Source organism: Pieris napi, chromosome 23 (assembly GCF_905475465.1).
Source record: "Pieris napi chromosome 23, ilPieNapi1.2, whole genome shotgun sequence".
In the NCBI taxonomy this organism is placed as follows: domain Eukaryota; kingdom Metazoa; phylum Arthropoda; class Insecta; order Lepidoptera; family Pieridae; genus Pieris; species Pieris napi.
The window spans coordinates 4,104,093-4,122,531 of NC_062256.1; the positions used below are offsets into that span (position 1 = coordinate 4,104,093).

Consider the following 18,439-nt stretch of genomic DNA (forward strand, 5'->3'; position numbering starts at 1 on the left):
GCGCAGTTGATTGCATATAAGTATGGGCAAAAAGTCAAATCTAAAGAATTATGGCCAAATATCAATAGTTTTTCTCAAATAATATAATATATTATAGATTAATTATTACAAATATTTAAAGAGTTGCAAAGCAGCAATTCGTTCTTGGATCTGCCGTTCAAAAAATCACGGTAACAAAGTTGATATTCTCACACTACTCTGCTCTGATCTTTCCTCTTAGTTGTTGCGGCACTTACGAGTACTTCATACTAGGGTAACAAAGTAAATACGACCGCTGAGTAGATATATGTGCATCCTCTCGATATCAGCATACTGGGGTCAGTCAGTTCGACTGGTCAAGGATCCTTTAGGTCTTGGCCTCAGATGTCTGAATCTGTTTCGTGATCATTTTTAAATCTAACAGGCAAGTAGGTGATCAGCCTCCAGTGCCTGACACACGCCGTCGACTTTTTGGGTCTAAGACATATCGGTTTCGTCACGATGTATTCCTTCACCGTTCGAGCAAATGTTAAATGCGCACATCAAGAAAGTCCATTAGTGCACAGACGGGGATCGAACCTACGACCTCAGGTATGATTCGCACGCTGAAGCCACTAGGCCAACACTGCTCTTCAATTAAATCAAAATTTATTTAATGATATTAGTAACTAGAAGTCTAAATTTACATTTAATACCACCTTTCATTGGCGTAGAGAGGGCGATAAGAATGCGACATCCTGGACAGTCTGGACGAAGATCCATTCGGTCGGTAGACGCGCTTGACCATCTTCTTACACAAAGCCTTTTTTTAAGCTTTACGCTTTACATATTTCGTTGTTTAGGTTGACGCTACTGGTTATTATTGGGCCCATTATTACATTTATTAGGCTTTTATTATAATTATTCTAGATTTTTCTCACCGCAGTAAATGGTTTTTAAAACAATGGCATTATGTTATGCGCAGCGGGTGCTATGTTTTTTTATTCAAACACCACGCCCTAAACGTACTTGTAATGATATTACTGGTATTAAGATTCAATCCTGTGGGGTACAGGCGACGATATAATGCAATAGTTTAAATCGTGTTTTAGATTTTAAAACCTCCATTGCTAGATAAAAATTATAAAATAGATAAATTTTGTAACTTTGTCACTAAGTGCTCGTTCAGACACAGCGGGAACCGCGCGATTGTCAGATCGTGCGGTTTGAACCGCAAAAATGGCGACTGTTCAGACAGTGGCGGTTAGTTAGCGATCAGTTTCAAGATGGAAGTCGAAGAGTAACTAACGTGTCAGTGGTTGATACAGAAAATAAAGAAAACGCAGATTCAGAGAGGATCTTAAGAGGATAGTAACACTATATCCCAATTTAAGAATGCTTGAGCGAAAATTTTTTGACTATTTGAGAATGTCAATAAAATCTTTTGATGAACTCATTGAACAAATCAGGTAAGATATTTCAAGCTCTGAAACACATATGAGGGCAAGCGTGTTACCAGAAGAAAAACTCTCCACTTCATCAATAAATAACTCACGGTGCTCTTATTATGACGTGTTAATCGCGCGGTGCCCGCAATGCTAATGAACGCTGAGTAAGATCTTCATAGTAATAGAACCGCGCGGGAGTATCGCGATTCTATTTTCTGGCGGTTGGGTTGCGGAAACCGCGCGGTTTGATTAACCGCGCGGGTATGTCTGAACGATTACTTAATAACTCATACAAATAAGACCCGCGCGATTTCCATGCGATTCTGAAATCGCGCCGTTCCCGCCGTGTCTGAACGAGCAATAAATGTAAGTATTTCTACTAAAAAAAAGAGTTTAAACCAACTCGCCTGTGATATTATATTATAGTGAAACTCATATATCAAAGAAACGTATTTTCGACATGTTTATAATACTAAATATACTAAAGGAACATACGAAGCTAACGGACGACCCTTGAAGTATATACTTTAGGTTTAAAGAACTTTTATTTCTCATAAGAACTTAATACTAGTTCGCTTACAATGAGATATAGTACTTAATTCTAAATTATATAATATTAGTAGCCTCTAGAGCGTTGGAAACATTACACTGGTTACAAATAATCTTTTAGATTTCTTTTGAAGACATTCATATTATGAATTATCGCACTGTTTTAATTTCTCTGGTAAATTGTTGAACAACTGTGCTCCTTCAAATAATATCGTTTCATATGAAAATACTATTTGCTTCACAATGAATTTGGAAAGTGTATTCTGGATGTTCCGAGTAGGTGAGCAGTCAGCAAACCAGTCACCGTTCCCCATTGTTGTTGACCTTATATTTTAAATTCTTGAAGAATTCATGAAAAGGACGATCCACATGAATTGTATAAACTTTTCATGTGTTTTATATTAGTGTTACTTTCTTTAAACATTACTAACGTGACTCATTATTCAATTTTAGTATTTTTTATCTATATTGTACTTAATTGACTTATGTTTTCTGTTTCGTATATTTTGTTTATTGTTATTGACTGTTTGGATTTTGTATATTGTATGCTTTCTTTTATAATATGGATAGATGTATCTGTAAGATTATTTATAAATAAATCAATTAATATGTTTTCTAATTACAATAATGGGTTTAATTTTAAAGGATATAAACTCTTTGTTTAAGGGAATTGCAAGAAATTGCAAAACTCAATTTATACACAGTTGAAAAACCAATTGCAATTTTTTTTTGTAGTTAGCATAATTGCGTCATATAACAGATTATTTGCCAAAGTAAATAACCGTATCACTTGTTCACGCGACTGTACAAATCAGCTTAGGGTGAGAAGGGTCGAAACCCCATCATATTCCTGACATTTCTGACTGAATGTACATACTAATTAAATGATATGACATTTAAACTTCACAACGTGATGTTTTTACGAGCTCAAATGCCACTGAAAAGCGAAATTAAAAAATACATATAGATTAGGGGCAGGAGGCTCATCTGATGCCTAAGGGCCTGCGAGAGAGTTGCCGGCGTTTTAAGTATTGGTACGCTCTTTTCTTGCAGGATTCTAAGTCGAATTGGTTCGGAAATACTTCAGTGGGAAGCTGGTGGAAACAAGTGTTGGTGCGTGGCAAAAAACTGCCTTAAATGACGGACTTCGAGGTGATACGAAGAAGAAGATAAGAATTCCACCTGAATTTCGTATTCTTCCTCGACGTCCCATGATGAAACTCAGCAGGTATCACATCATTTAAAAGGAGATAAAAACATTATAAGTATCATTATATTAAAATAAGTATAAAACCACTAAAATTTTAAGAAAGATGCTTAAAGTTTTAAAAAATGTTGGAAAAATACCAAGAAATTGTATAATACATAGTTAATCTGTGATGACATCTTTTTATGTAATGCTTTAACTCCACTGGCTCCAATGTCTTTATTCTGTAACGCGAAACTTGCACCGCTAATTTGTACATATTAACAGTAATAAAAAAGTAAAAAAAAAAACAAATATTGAGAGTCACACATAGTTTAGTAACTCTCGTATTTTTTAACTCTTTAGTTTATACGGAATTTAATATGTACTGTATGTTCAGTCACCAAGATTAAACCCCTTAGTGATTATATGGTGTTTTCTGTTCTTTTAGTACATAGTATAATATATTGAGCAATAAAAAAACTGTTTCCATATTTTCTTCTACCTTTTCTAAGAACCATCCTAGGTTCTAACGTTGTTATTCCTAGAATGTGTAAGTAAGCAAATAAAGTTTCCCTTCCTCTTACTTACAGTTTCCCAGAGCTATTTTTACAATATTTTGCAAGAAATTACTTATATTTAATGCTTTTTAAATCACGTGTTTATAGCTTCTAAGAATTTTGTTAGTAATTATTATTAAGTAAGTATTTGCGTGTTAAAATTAGTTTTTCTTGTTGTATTTATTTGTTTCTAGATGTATGTGTAGGATATGGGTAAGACATTTTAATAAATTAAATGCCACTTAATTTTCAAATGATAATTCCATTTTAATCACTCCTAATTTACACAGAGTAATTAGAGTAATATGAGTCAGGGATAAGCTCGCAAGATACAACTAGTGTACCGAGCCACGCCAGAGCCGAGACTGCCTGCGTAAGGCCCACTCCGCCATTTATAACGACAGACTCAGTAGTGGGGAGAGTGGGGAGACTTGAAGAACCGGCTGTGACGTGCTCGATGCAGGTGTTGTTTGCTATAGGCGCGTACGGCGGTACAGGCGCCGACACGGCCATACTGACATGCGTGCGTCCTCGCACGCGCCTCATCCCATATCTCTGTTACATCAGTTACATAAATTAAGGCGCATAATTTTGGTCTGGTTCAAAGCCCTGCAAAACCATAACAATTAGTCATTTCTGCTAGTCCGGAATTTACATTCCCTATAGCCATAGCCATTGCATAATTTTGGTCTAGCTCAAAGCCCTGCAAAACCATAACAATTAGTCATTTCTGCTAGTCCGGAATTTACATTCCCTGTAGCCATAGCCATTGCATAATTTTGGTCTAGCTCAAAGCCCTGCAAAATTAAAACAATCCGTATTTTTTTTTAACATGTGCCCTGCAACATTATTGGACCGGCATTAGCCCTTCAATAATATTGGACTGGCAACCCCTTTTTTTTATCATGTGCCCTGCAACACTATTGGACCGGCCTTAAGCCCTTCAATAATGTTGGGCTGGCAACCTCTTCTTTTTCTTTTTTTTTTACTTGTGCCCTGCAACATTATTGGACCGGCCTTAATAAGAAGCCCTTCAACAATGCTGGTCTAGCAACCTATTTTTAACATGTGCCCTGCAACATCATTGGACTGGCCTAAGCCCTTCAACAATGTTGGACTGGTAACTTTTTTTTTTTTTTCCATAAACATAACAAGCGCCTCTAAAAGGACGGAACTTTTTCCTTTCTAATTCAGTCATTGATTTTCAAACTCGGTCATTCTGACCAAATAAAACGAATCATTAGAAATGTTAATCACACCAATCATCAATCACTAAACGTCGACAATCACTGAATGTGGGTCGTGAGGTTATATCCCACTTCTGATGTAGGATATGGGTAAGACATTTTAATAAATTAAATGCCACTTAATTTTCAAATGATAATTCCATTTTAATCACTCCTAATTTACACAGAGTAATTAGAGTAATATGAGTCAGGGATAAGCTCGCAAGATACAACTAGTGTACCGAGCCACGCCAGAGCCGAGACTGCCTGCGTAAGGCCCACTCCGCCATTTATAACGACAGACTCAGTAGTGGGGAGAGTGGGGAGACTTGAAGAACCGGCTGTGACGTGCTCGATGCAGGTGTTGTTTGCTATAGGCGCGTACGGCGGTACAGGCGCCGACATATGATTTTAAAGTAATGCCTGTTGGCAAACCTTTTTTTTAAATAAACTGCCGAAAACCTGCATCCAAGCCGCGGTGGTGAATTTTAATTTTCTTAAATATATTTAGCAATACCCCGTATTCAATTCAAAATGAGTACACAAGAACAGCCCTGCGATTCTGTAACTCACTTTTCGAACTCACACAGCGGTTTTCGCATCGGCGGTCGCTCTGAAATCAGTCGTGAAGCAGTCATTTTATGATTTTGCATTCTGAAAAGATGGGAGCTTGTAGTGTATTGTTTATTAGAATGCCAAATCATAAAATGACTGCTTCACGACTGATTTCAGAGCGACCGCCGATGCGAAAACCGCTGTGTGAGTTCGAAAAGTGAGTTACAGAATCGCAGGGCTGAGTGTATTGCCCTTGCTGTATGTAGTGTTATTGAAAACTTTCTCATATTTAATAGTGTTACTAAATTACTTATTAGTCTTAAGTTACGCTAGATGATAGATCGCTATGTTAAATTGTGGCTTTTGTGCAAAGACAATTTATAAAAAAAGTACCTGTATTAAAATCAAATCTGGTAACTTCGATCTCATTTTTAAGTTCTTTCACACTTGATATTTAAATTAATTATTTTAATATAACTAAAAACTCTTTTTAAATAAATTTAGCATTAGTTATCTACAAGTGTAATCACGTAATTTGTAGACAAAGATTGGAATAGAATTTACGGAGAATTTTCTATGTCTATGGTTGTCTCACACATTTTCTCAAACATTGTCTCATTCTTACACCTGAATGTAAATTTTAAAACGTCTGTAAAAATAAACAATTATTAATACGTTTTTCATGTTATATGCTAAGGCTTTAAGGGATCATCTGTCCCTTTCTTTTATAGGCGCGATGTGTTTGTGTCGCGTTCGCACACTCGCCGGGGTGAATATTGAGCGTGCGTTGCTACCGGGATGGGTTCAAGTGAGGTTCGGATATCGATAGATTAAATCGATGATTTTGAATAAAATAATACCCAGGAACTTTAATATTTTTAATATTCAAATTGTATAGTAAAATATACGTGATTAATTTGATTTCAATATATTAAAGTTATTTATTGTAATTTATTATGCTTACGAAATTAATAAATACATTTCATATATGTCTTACCGAAAAATATAAAATTTTAAATTAATAATTTATCCGTTCTTATCAAAGGGTTTTAGGATAAAAGAAACACCATTATGTATTCAAATTAATTGTTAAAGAAATATTTCACAAACAAAGTCGTTATAAAATGATAAATGCGATACTTTAACAATATATTAGTATAAAATAGATATAGTTCATATCGAGATACGTATAATTTTAAGTGCGTTGCCGGCCTTTAAAGCTTTAGAGTGTAGCTATGGTTTCTAATGTTGCTATACTAGCCTGTCTGTGTAGTAAGCTGGAATTCTATCGATAACTCACCCCAATTTCGCATCACTATCGGGAAACACGGAATCTTTAGTACTAGGGGTCGCTTCGTAGCGAGTGAACGTTTACCGGAAAATGTGGAAAATCTCATAAAAAATACAATTTTCCTTAACATTTTGATAGACAGAAGTGATTTGTGTGTTATTTTGTGACAATCACTGTGTCTGTGTCGGGATGCAAACGTAACGGAGCACGGGTGAGTTATGTAACGATTACGATTATTTTTAACCTTACGAAATGGGTGGATTATAATGATATGTATATTGATAACACTGTTTTTTCTGTGTAAATATATTATGCCTTATGACTCTGAAGAGATTGCCATTTGCGTTCGTCGTAGGTTTCGGAAGCTACGAAAGCTTTCTCTGGACAAATGACATTAAAACAATGAGTCAAAGTGTATATGGTGATTTGGATGAAATATTTAGAATATTCTTAATCTACATAATAATAATTATAGAAAAACTAAAGTAAATTTGAAAAGTTTTTTAGAGGCACCATTTCCTCACTGTATTGCGATACTTATTCGTTGAGCGAGGAAAGCACCAGCTCTGGGGTCACCGGTACTATCTACTAGGCGCCAACTTAAATCTTAAATTAGCTCCTGTGCATTTGAACCCGTTCCAAGAGCCTACTCCAAATTTTGCATGATATTATTAAATTAATAGTACTACCAAGTAATGTTTCTTTATGCGAGACTGAAGTCCCGTGTTTATACTCAGACTGTGTCAGTAACGCGCTCGTCACTCTATTAAGGCCGATTTACATTATCTTAGTGTTTAGGAGAGTGCTTTAGGATAGTACTTTAGTTGAAACATGTAAACGCTACTTGCTTTAGTAAACGCTACGCTAAAGAACTTGCCTTTCAAGTTGTACTAAAGCACTCTCCTAAACACTAAGATAATGTAAATCGGCCTTAACTTGAAAGGGTAGAGTAGGTATATAGGAGACGTAGTTCGCGCTAAATATCGAATCCGAATCTTACCTTTAGACCCGAAGGTCAAAGGGAATCAGGCACAGAAGGCTGACTTGCCTATAAAGTCAAAATAACTTTATTCATATAGGTAACCAAGTACACTTATGAACGTCAACAGAAAAGATGTTACATTAATGATTCTAATTTTACATTTACTACCAGTTCGCAAATCAAGGGCGTAGAGCGGGCAAGAAGAACTGGCTTTAAACTCTCCGCCACTCTTTTTAATCGCCAAGTTTTTCCAGAGCATCCTTAATTACTTGAAGTGGAGCAAATCAATCCCAAGGATTAGGATCATTTAAATAAAATCATATTAGACATGATTAATAAGATGGCAGAAATGAGGCCAAAACTAAAGTTTGTATCAATGCAATCATAAATGCGATAATAATTTGTTAAAAATCATTGGTACTATCTATCTATTTGTATTCATAAAGAATACATGGTACTACCCGTTAGTGAAACTTGGATGAAAGGAAACACCATAAGTTGGAAAAAACCTTGAATCCAAGAATCATTTCGAAGACTAGTTTCCGAGAAATTTGACAGTTATACGTAAACTTAGGATAGCACACGTGCTTGGTAGCTAAGTCATAATCAAATATTATCACGTTTATATAGGTCAAACTGTGAACTCCCTTTTGAAGTTGGTTAATTAAATAACAGATGATATTTCACTTTCGTGACGCTCTAATATTGAACTATTTAGCACTAGCTGGTGCTCGCGACTTCGTCGGGATTAAAATGATATTTGTCCAAATGATGTAGCGTGCAAGACATACTTACTTTAAATACCGGAAGGGATAAAAGTATCTATTTTCATTAAGGAATCAATTTAATACTACCAAATGTGCATTTGAAATCTTAATATATATAAATTACGTGTCACGTTGTTTGTCCGCTATGGACTCCTAAACTACCGAACTGAAATCAATCAAATTTGCACACCGTGTGTAGTTTGATCCAATTTAAAAGATAGGATAGCTTACATCTCAAATTATACCCGCAATATTATTTTATTGCAAAATATTTGTTTATTATTTGATAGTCACAATTATAACAGATGGCGCTGTGTTGAAAGTACCAACGTTTCACATAAGCTACAATTTAATGGCATAACCACCAAAAATCATGGTTGATTGGTGTTTCTAATAGATTACTACTATGTTATATAACAAAAATCTTAGCCACAGCAACGCTTGGCAACGGTCTGCTAGTAAATTATAAATTTTTATTGTAGCGTGGTTCACTATTTTGGCTATAATGGCTTACACATAAGATATAGATATATACTGTCGCGGGCTTTTTTGTAGGACCATTTAAGAGAAACATTTCCATCATACATTACATATGTGTTACTCTAGCGGTTTTGGCACGCCAGAATAGCTCGCAGATGGTAGATTTTTTCTTACTCACTTGATATTTTCGACAATTCACACAATATCTTTATAAATTAGGTATAGCCTATGTGTTATTCTGATGTATAAGCTATATCCTACGTATGAGCCGCTTCACATTCATGAACCTTACGCAGTGTTGGAGATGCACCTGAGACCTAATATACACATTTTATTCACTCACTCACTCCCATACACCCTCACACCTACTCATTCACTCACATGCACCCACACACTCACTCATTCACTCACATGCACCCACACACCCACTCATGCACTCAGGCGTGGCAAAAAAAGGAAAAAATATAAATGTAATTAAAAAGATAAATATGTATATATGTATATGTATAATAATAATATATATTTGTTTAATTATATTTACTATTAAGTTTGTTATGAAAGAGCTGCGAACCCTGACACAGGTATTTTCTTAAACTATAAAAAACTTTCGTATTCTTATCACTACGTCCTCTTTTAACTCCAGTAAAATCCAGTGGCGCTACAACCCTTGTCTTTGACCTCAGATTTCTGTATGTTCTTAATAATTTTTATTTTATAGTTGTAAGGTAATCTATGTCCAAAACCACGTTATATTTAGACGTGTTCGATACTATACCTTCACCGTATTATAATATACGTAGCAAGTATTATTAATATACATACAAAACTTCAGTAAACCCGTGTTTCGAACACACCAAAGAGTCGGCCCTCAGTTAAGAGTACCGCGTCTAGCGACAACTCATTTTATATTATTTAAAAAAAATACGATTATATGAAAGATATAAAATTAAGTTATAGTAAAGGTATTCTTGCAATAACCATTATAGTAAAGGGTTCAACAGGAATTTGGGTGCGTTATTTAATTAAAATACGTGGACCATGGGGCTGTTCGCCGTGGTATGTGTAATTTACAGTCTTTTTACTTATGAGATCTAGAATAGGACCATTCAGGTTGATAAAATACTTTTCATTGTTCCCTAGTACCTTAGTTCTATCAATTCCAGTCGTAAATGTTACGAGGAGTGGATTTTGAAATGAATGGAACCATTAAAATATACTTGAAAGGTAAAAGTTTGAAAATATACAAAAAAGCCATTAATGTATTACAATGATACTAAGCTAAACAAAGCATCAAATCACTTGTTCTGTCATTATTTGACAGGACAATAAAATATGAACTAATTGAGTAATGGCGCGTCTAAACGGGCAATGTTTTGCTGCAATTGATGGCTGCAACACTGTGGCCGGCAACATTGCAAACAATAGCAGCCACACTATGCAATATTGCAGTAATGTCCCGGCCATATAGCCAAACATGTTTTGTATAGCCACATATGGCCGATATTGCCCCGATGGGTGGCCGGACGATCGCTAGGCTATCGAATTCAACTGCAATATTGCACAGCCAGTTCTATTGTTGTTTCAGTCACTCTCTTTGTTATGGCACAGTGTATCCTTTTCTACGCGACATGACGTTTGCTATGAGTGAAGTGTGCCTGTTGCTATATTCTGTGTTTTGCGATCAGCTGTATTTGACGTTAGATTACTACGTAAAAATTACTGCTTTTGACATTCTAGTTCTTGAATAATTTATTATCAAGACTTATTTCTAGACTCAAATTGTCTACAGTTACACGCCTATTTAAGTAAGGTCGAATCCACAATCTCTTCTTTTTCTGTTTCTTGTTTAAAACAATATAAGCTGCTGGGACAAGTGTGATTTCGTCAGCCATTGTTGCCGGTTTGTGGAGCCCGTTTAGGAGTCTGCATCATGGGCCATACTATTGCAGACATATTGCAACACATTGCCCAGCCATAGATTGTTCGGCCATCAGCTGCATTAAAATATTTTTCTAATGGCCGGACAATTAGTTGCCAACAGTGCAGGCATCAATTGCAGCAAAACATGGCCCGTTTAGACGTGCCATAAGCGATATATGCAGTATTTTAGATAGGATCTATAATATACTATGTTATATTTCAAATTCTTTGTTCGTGACATCGTTGTTTAATATATAATGACATTGGTTTAAATAACAGCGTTTTACATTTCGTATTAAGAATACAATTTAAAAGCGATGTTCATTTATTTCTAAATGCGGCCCCGCAGCGGTGCTTAAATTTTCCATTCAACAATGAATTATTAATTTTCTAACATTCACAATTTTTTGTGCAATAAGTATTTTTAGATGTACTTTAAATTAATGTAGCAAGAGTTGTTACAACAGAATCATTTAGTTGAACATTTCTGTATCAAATACTTATGAACGGGGTCTAAATAAATATTATGTAACAATATATACCTGTTTATTTTGTCACTGTACGTATACTACTGTATTGAATCTTATGTAGCTGAAATATTAAATAAACCAAATTCCTTTAAACAAATGTCAAAGCAATGTTGTAGATAAATAAAACATCTTAAACTGTCTTTATTGCATTATAATTTTATTTTATAAATCATTTACGATAACAATATATTACTAAACCTTATTGAAGTCTTAAGAATAATAACTTTTGAAATCCAGACAATAATATCACTATCCAAACACGACCTTTTTCCTTATAATTAGGTAAAAATTTCCCCAGACACCTTTTTGTTTCGTGCTTTCTTGTAGTAATTTATTTGCGTAATCAAACTTTTAACACAAACTTAACACGCGAATAGATTTATTGGCACAATCTGAGATTGTTAGCGCGACTTTGGCACGAAACTTTTTTAAATTCTAAATGGCCATTACGCATCTAAAATTGGGGTAACAGCTACCTCGTAGCAATTTCAATGACTCTTCATAATTAGTTACTGGGTGACAACGCAATCACACGGCGCAATCCGATTTGTATATATTTTTTTCAATATGATGTCGAAAAGTCAGATTTATATAATTTAAACTAATCTAATACAAAAATTCTCATGTCACAATGTTCGTTCCCATACTCCTCCGAAACAGCTTGACTGATTCTTATGAATTTTTTTATGCATATTCAGTAAGCCTGAGAATCGGCTACTATCTATATTTCAAACCCCTAAGTGATAAGGGTTGTCCACCCCAAAACATTTTACTTATTTTTTAGATAAATTTTTTTGTTTTTATTTTTTTTATGATACAGCATACAAAAATACATACAACCCTTAATTGTCATCTACCCTCTTCGGTCACCCCTATTGTTATTTGTTAATTTAAATCTAATGAACTCTGAGGTTTAAAAAGAGAAAAATCACAGGAAAACCTAAAAAGTTTTCATTCCGGAAAACCGAACAGTCTCAGGGGTAGAATAGCAAAATGTTCCATGTTGATATATACTAAAAAGACAGGCTAGGCATTAAGGAGAAACGAAGTTCGCGGGGGCAGCTAGTATTTTATATAAATTTAGAAACTGCTGAGCAATGGTTGCAGTGATCGATTAATTCATGAAGTCGTAAACCAGGTGTGCGATGGACTTTCTATATGTGGATCTCACTCGCTCATACGGTGAAGTAAAACATAGTGAGAATACCGGCATTATACCCAAAAATATATGGTAAAACTGTTTAGTATACTTTTCCACCACACATTGTAACACTTTACAAATTTCATATTTATAATCAAGTATACATATGAAATTTGTAAAGTACAAAGTAATAATAAAAATCAAAACAAATTTAAAAAGTTTGGTCCCTGTGGCAGTGTAGTAGTTTATTGCCAGTTCTTCTCTTCCGTTCTTCGCCCTTGATTTGAGAACAGTAGCAAATGTAAAATAAGAAGCATTTCATATATATATATATTTATTTTTTCGACGTTCATAAGTGTACATTGCGTTACCTGACTTAGCCTTTGTACCTTTGTACCAAATATATTTACAAATATATTTTCTCGTATTAATTGTCTGTTTAGGCTTGCTATTAAATTGTTATAATCTGGACAGTGCTCCCGTCAAGTCGAGAAAAAAAAGGCAGGGATTGTACGCATCCTATTTTCGAAGTAGTTCCATTTTCGACTCCCGTGTGGATAAAATTTGAAATCCTAACAACAATCTTATTCAATACAACATGTATTACTGTGCCATGCGATGGCGAATTGAACGTATTTATTTAAAACATAAAAGATTTGTAATATTGGTTCACTAAGATGTTGTTAGGTTAGCTAATAACATAATAATTAAAACAGACGGTCCCTTAGTAGGGACAGATTAAATTAACCGACTTTGTATTACATGGATCTCACAACTTTCTGCGTTAGAAGCATTGCGAGACTTGGTTTCTTTGTTATTTTTTTTTATTTCATCTTTATTTATTATTATTATTTTTTAGACAATTCACACCAATTGACCGAGTCCCATGCTAAGCTGGTGAAGCTTGTGTTATGGGTACTAGGCAACGGATATACATACATATTATAGATATATAGAAGGACAACACCAAATGCTCATCACATCGATGTTCGTCTCTGCCGGGGATCGAACCCGGGACCCATGGATTCGCGGTCAGGGGTACTAACCACTAGACCAAAAAGTCGTCAATCTATTTTAACAAATAATATAATTGCTCATATTCCTACGCGCACGTGCTTGCTCCCAATTTTAATTTACCCCGTTACGCAACTGTTGGGACTTGATATTACTTATTCAGTCGTGATCAAGGTCGGTCGGTCGGTCTGAATTGAGGGTTATACAATATACATATTACATCATCGGACAAAGACTCCCAACTCTATGGAACAAAAGCTTGGACGCAGTTAACAACGATATTTTGATGTTATATTTTGAACCGTTATAGGTATTGGTAATTTAATTTGTATGTTTTTTTTATCAAGCAGGGGCAAACGATAACGCGGCTCACCCCTACACACTGCCGAAAGGGTTGCAAGTGCGTTGCCGGTCTTTTACTATGACCTTAAGTTATATTGTATATGTTGTGCGCAGAAAAAGTGTTTTATCCACGATTAGATGTAAAACAGATATGGAGGTGATAATGTCCGCACGATTGATCTCTCGCTTAAATTTCGAAGTAGGTAACAGAGTTTTTTTCTAAAAAAAACCCGCTATTAGGTCTGGCCCTCAAATTTCTGTATCTGTTTCGTGATTATTTATTTTTTCTAATATGCAAGTAGGTAATTAGTCTTCCGTGCCTGACACACACTGTCGTTTTTGGGTCTAAGAAATGCCGGCTCAAGATGTTTTCATTTCCATTACGAGTATAACGTACTTGTACGTGTAAATGCGCACATAGAAACTCCATTGGTGCACAGCCGGGGATCGAACCTGCCTCAGGGATGATAGCTAAACCCACTAGGCCAGTAGTTTTTTCAAATCATATATTATAAAATATAATACATCAATAAATCAGTGGCGGTACAACCTCTTTAGGTCTTTGCCTCAGATTGCTGAATCTGTTTCATGGTCATTTTTAAATCTAATAGGCAAGTAGGTAATCAGCCTCCAGTGCCTGACACACGCCGTCGACTTTTTGAGTCTAAGACATGTCGGTTTCCTTCACCGTTCGAGAAAATGTTAAATGCGCACAGAAAGAAAGTCCATTGGTGCACAGCCGGGAATCGAATCTACGACCCCAGGTATGAGAGTCGCACGCTAAAGCCACTAGGCCAACACAGCTCTATATAAAATATAAGTAATACAAAAAAATGTTCTGGGAAATTAAGCGTATGTAATTTGTATTTCTAGCAATAAATTTCGATCAGACGAAACCCTAATGGGCCTCTAGGGACATCGACCATTACCTAAATTCAATTTTGGGTAAAAAAAATTGTCTTTGAGGGTTCGAGCGAGGGAATATTCCTTAGGGACAGTGTTGGTATATTCTGTTTAATGTATAAATAATGCTAGTTTAATTGTACATTTGAATCGGCCTTTTACGATGTTTCAGGATGTAAGGGAGCGTTCAAGTATTACGTAACGCAATTTTTGGAGATTATTGACCCCCCCCCCCATGTAACTCGTCGTAACGTTTTTCGGTACCCAAGTATAGTAAAACGTTTCGTGACCACCAGTGACTCTTTAGTTACTATTATGTGGTGTAAGTCGAAAAAAAATTAACAATAACGCGTAATTTAGTCCCCGCCCCGCATCGTAACGTTTTACAAAAGGACCCCCCCCTCCTAAAATACGTTACGTAATACTTGAATGCTCCCTAACCTATAAATATTATGATGTCAAAAATTTTATATTAAAAATAAATTATTATTTATAATAATATATAGTAATGTGTTTTTTAATTATTTGTATCTATGTATAATGTAAAAATTACTGTTGTTGTTTGATTTTTTCGGTATTCATATATACCTTTTTATATGTTTTTCTTTTACATAAAAATATGAAAAGCTATTGAAAAAAAAACCGGTAATCTAAGCGGTTTCTATTCGACCTAAATTCACTTCAATAGACGATATTTATCTGATGAATTTCGAACGAGCCGATTCTAAAATTACTTATAAAATTAAAAAGATCATATTACATTGCTAAATGAAAATCATGTAATTCGTTGAAATTTAATAAAACTTATTTTGAAAACCTTCCTTTCCTACAATCTTTGGCTACAAGTTACTTCAATGACCACCTCCCTACAACCATGTAGGGCCTCCATTTCCTGTATCTGTTTCATGATGGTGATCAGCCTCCTGTGCCTGACACGCCGTCGACGTTTTCGGTTCACCGTTCAAGCCAATGTTAAATGCGCACATAGAAAGTCCATTGGAGCACAGCCGGGGATTGAACCTACGACCTCAGGAATGAGAGTCGCACGCTGAAGCTACTAGGCCATCTCTTTAACTCTCTCTGTACCTCTTATTAATATTTTCTACAATAGAATACCTTATAGTTTTTACACTGAATAGAACTTTCCCAACACCTTGTCAATAGAGCCTATTCCAGCGAATTTATTCACAAGATATTGAAATAGTAAAATGGCACTATATTAAGGCGTGAATAACGCAATTTAAACTGACCACACTGCAACTGGGCAAATAACAAGGCACAGTGTTGCCAATTTAGAACATTTCCGCAATTTTCGGGTGACTTGACTGGAATTCATTTGGCAAAATGAATTTCCCACTGCTTTCGGGGACTAGGTCTCAGGACTCTCTTTTATAAGTTGAATTGTCCAATTAAATTAGGTTTATTTGTCACGTTTTACTCGTGGAATGTGAATAAAAGAAGCTTATTGTAAAACTAGCTGCCCCCGCGAACTTCTACCTTTTTAGTACATACCAACATGGAACATTTTGCTATGCTACCCCAGAGACTATTCGATTTCCGGAATGAAAGTTTTTTTAAATTATCTGTGAATTTTTCTCTATATAAACCTGTCAGCCATAAGTTTTTAACTAAGAAATAAAAAATACGGGTTGATAGTAGGGGGGTGAAAATTAATGGTTGTTTGCTTATTCAAATATTATATTATAGTAATTTATAAAATTATATTTAAGTACATTTACACTAAACCACGAAATACATGAATACCACCACTATGTGGAACCAGCTGCCCACAGAAGTATTTCCGAACCAATTCGACTTAGGGTCCTTCAAGAAAAGAGCGTACCAATTCTTGAAAGGCCGGCAACGCACTTGCGAGCCTTCTGGCATTGTGAGTGTCCATGGGCGGCGGTATCACTTAACATCAGGTGAGCCTCCTGCCCGTTTGCCTCCTATTACATAAAAAAAAATGTAAAACCCATAACACATCTTCCCCAAACCCAATCCTAAACCTTGATATTACATAAATGAACATTTTATGTTAGTTATTTCGAATATGTTTTTGCGTGTTGTTCCCACGAGAATGTAAGTGCATGCTCCTATTTCACCATGCCTCCTGCTGATAGAGGACTAGTCTTTGTTGTTAATGTTTTTTATTAATCATTAACGATTAATTACTCATGATGTCATATGGAACACGGTGTTATAGTTGCAGCTCCTTACAACTCCAAAAATACTTGGCTAATAAAAAGAGTTTGTTGCCAGTTCTTCTTGATCGTTCTACGCCCTTGATTTGAGGACTGGCAGTAAATGTATAATTAGAAGCATTTAGCGTTTAATATGTATTTTCATTGACGTTCATAACTGTATATTGGGTTACCTAAATGAATAAATAATTTTGAATTTGAATTTGAAAAATAATGCTTAAAGCATAAACCAATTTAAACTTTTTACCTGTTATTCCAACTAGTTAGTGCTCATATAATTTAGTTCCCATATATTTCAATAAAACTTCACTTGATGAAAGCCTTTCGCGGTATATTATTTACATAAATGCATTATTATCGTGCTGTCGTGAGTTCTGACGCTCATTGAAATGAAATTACACCCTGCACTGCTTTAGGGCTGCCACTTGTGTTTATGGGTCATTTTATTAGTATGCCTAAAAGGCAAGGAATGTGGAGACTATTATTTAACCATTAGTTATTACTGCGGAACGTTTTTTTCTACAGATATTATTTTCTGAAAAGGGTATAAAAACATCGGTACAAGAGTATCAAGATACCAGTCTTTAGAAGGTAATGAAGCCCCTTAACAATACCATGTTCAATAACCAAGAATGGTCCTTCCAGCAAGACTCGGCGCCGGGTCATACAGCTCGGTCTACGTAGTTTTGGTTGGAAACGAACGTTTCGGATTTCATTAGAGCTGAAGACTGGCCGTCGTCTAGTCTCGATCTTAATCTGCTGGATTATGATTTATGGTCAGTTTTAGAGACTTGCTTTAAACGCCATGAGAATTTGGTGTCCCTAAAACAATCCGTACAATTGGCCGTGAAGAATTTTCCCATGGAAAGAGTGCGTGCTTCTATTGATAACCTCAACGTATAAAGGACTGTATTGTAGCCAATGGATACCAATTCGAATAAGCTTTTTATATTTTTAATCGTTTTATATTTATGTATTAAACTAACACTGTAAAAGTAATAAATTTTATTTGCAAGAGATTTTTTTTTCTTTTTTTCAGTATTTATGACAAGACTAGGTATATAGTATTACGAGGCAGAAGAAGATTCTTAAATAAATTGAAAGACTGAACTCGTCTGATATCAAGAGGTAAGGAGTCCCAAAGCAATTACTTCGCACATACTAAATTACTTTTCAATCTAATAGGCAAGTAGGTGATCAGCCTCCTGTGCCTGACACACGGCGATGACTTTTTGGGTCTAAGACAAGTCGGTTTCCTCACGATGTTTTCCTCACCGTTCAGAGAATGTTAAATAGAAAGAAAGTCCATTGGTGCACAGCCGGGGATCGAACCTACGACCTCAGGGATCAGAGTCGCACGCTGACGCCAGTAGGCCGACTCCA

General features: G+C 35.5%; 1 protein-coding gene across 1 annotated transcript in view; it reads left to right on the plus strand.

Annotated features, from left to right (window-relative positions):
• The first annotated feature begins 6,809 nt into the window (after positions 1 to 6,809).
• LOC125061239 (igLON family member 5) overlaps positions 6,810 to 18,439 on the plus strand; it is a 126,261-nt gene continuing 114,631 nt past the window's right edge. Inside the window, exon 1 of the mRNA XM_047666567.1 lies at positions 6,810 to 6,984. The gene's annotated coding sequence lies outside the window, so the exon portion shown is untranslated. The remainder of the gene's footprint in view (positions 6,985 to 18,439) is intronic.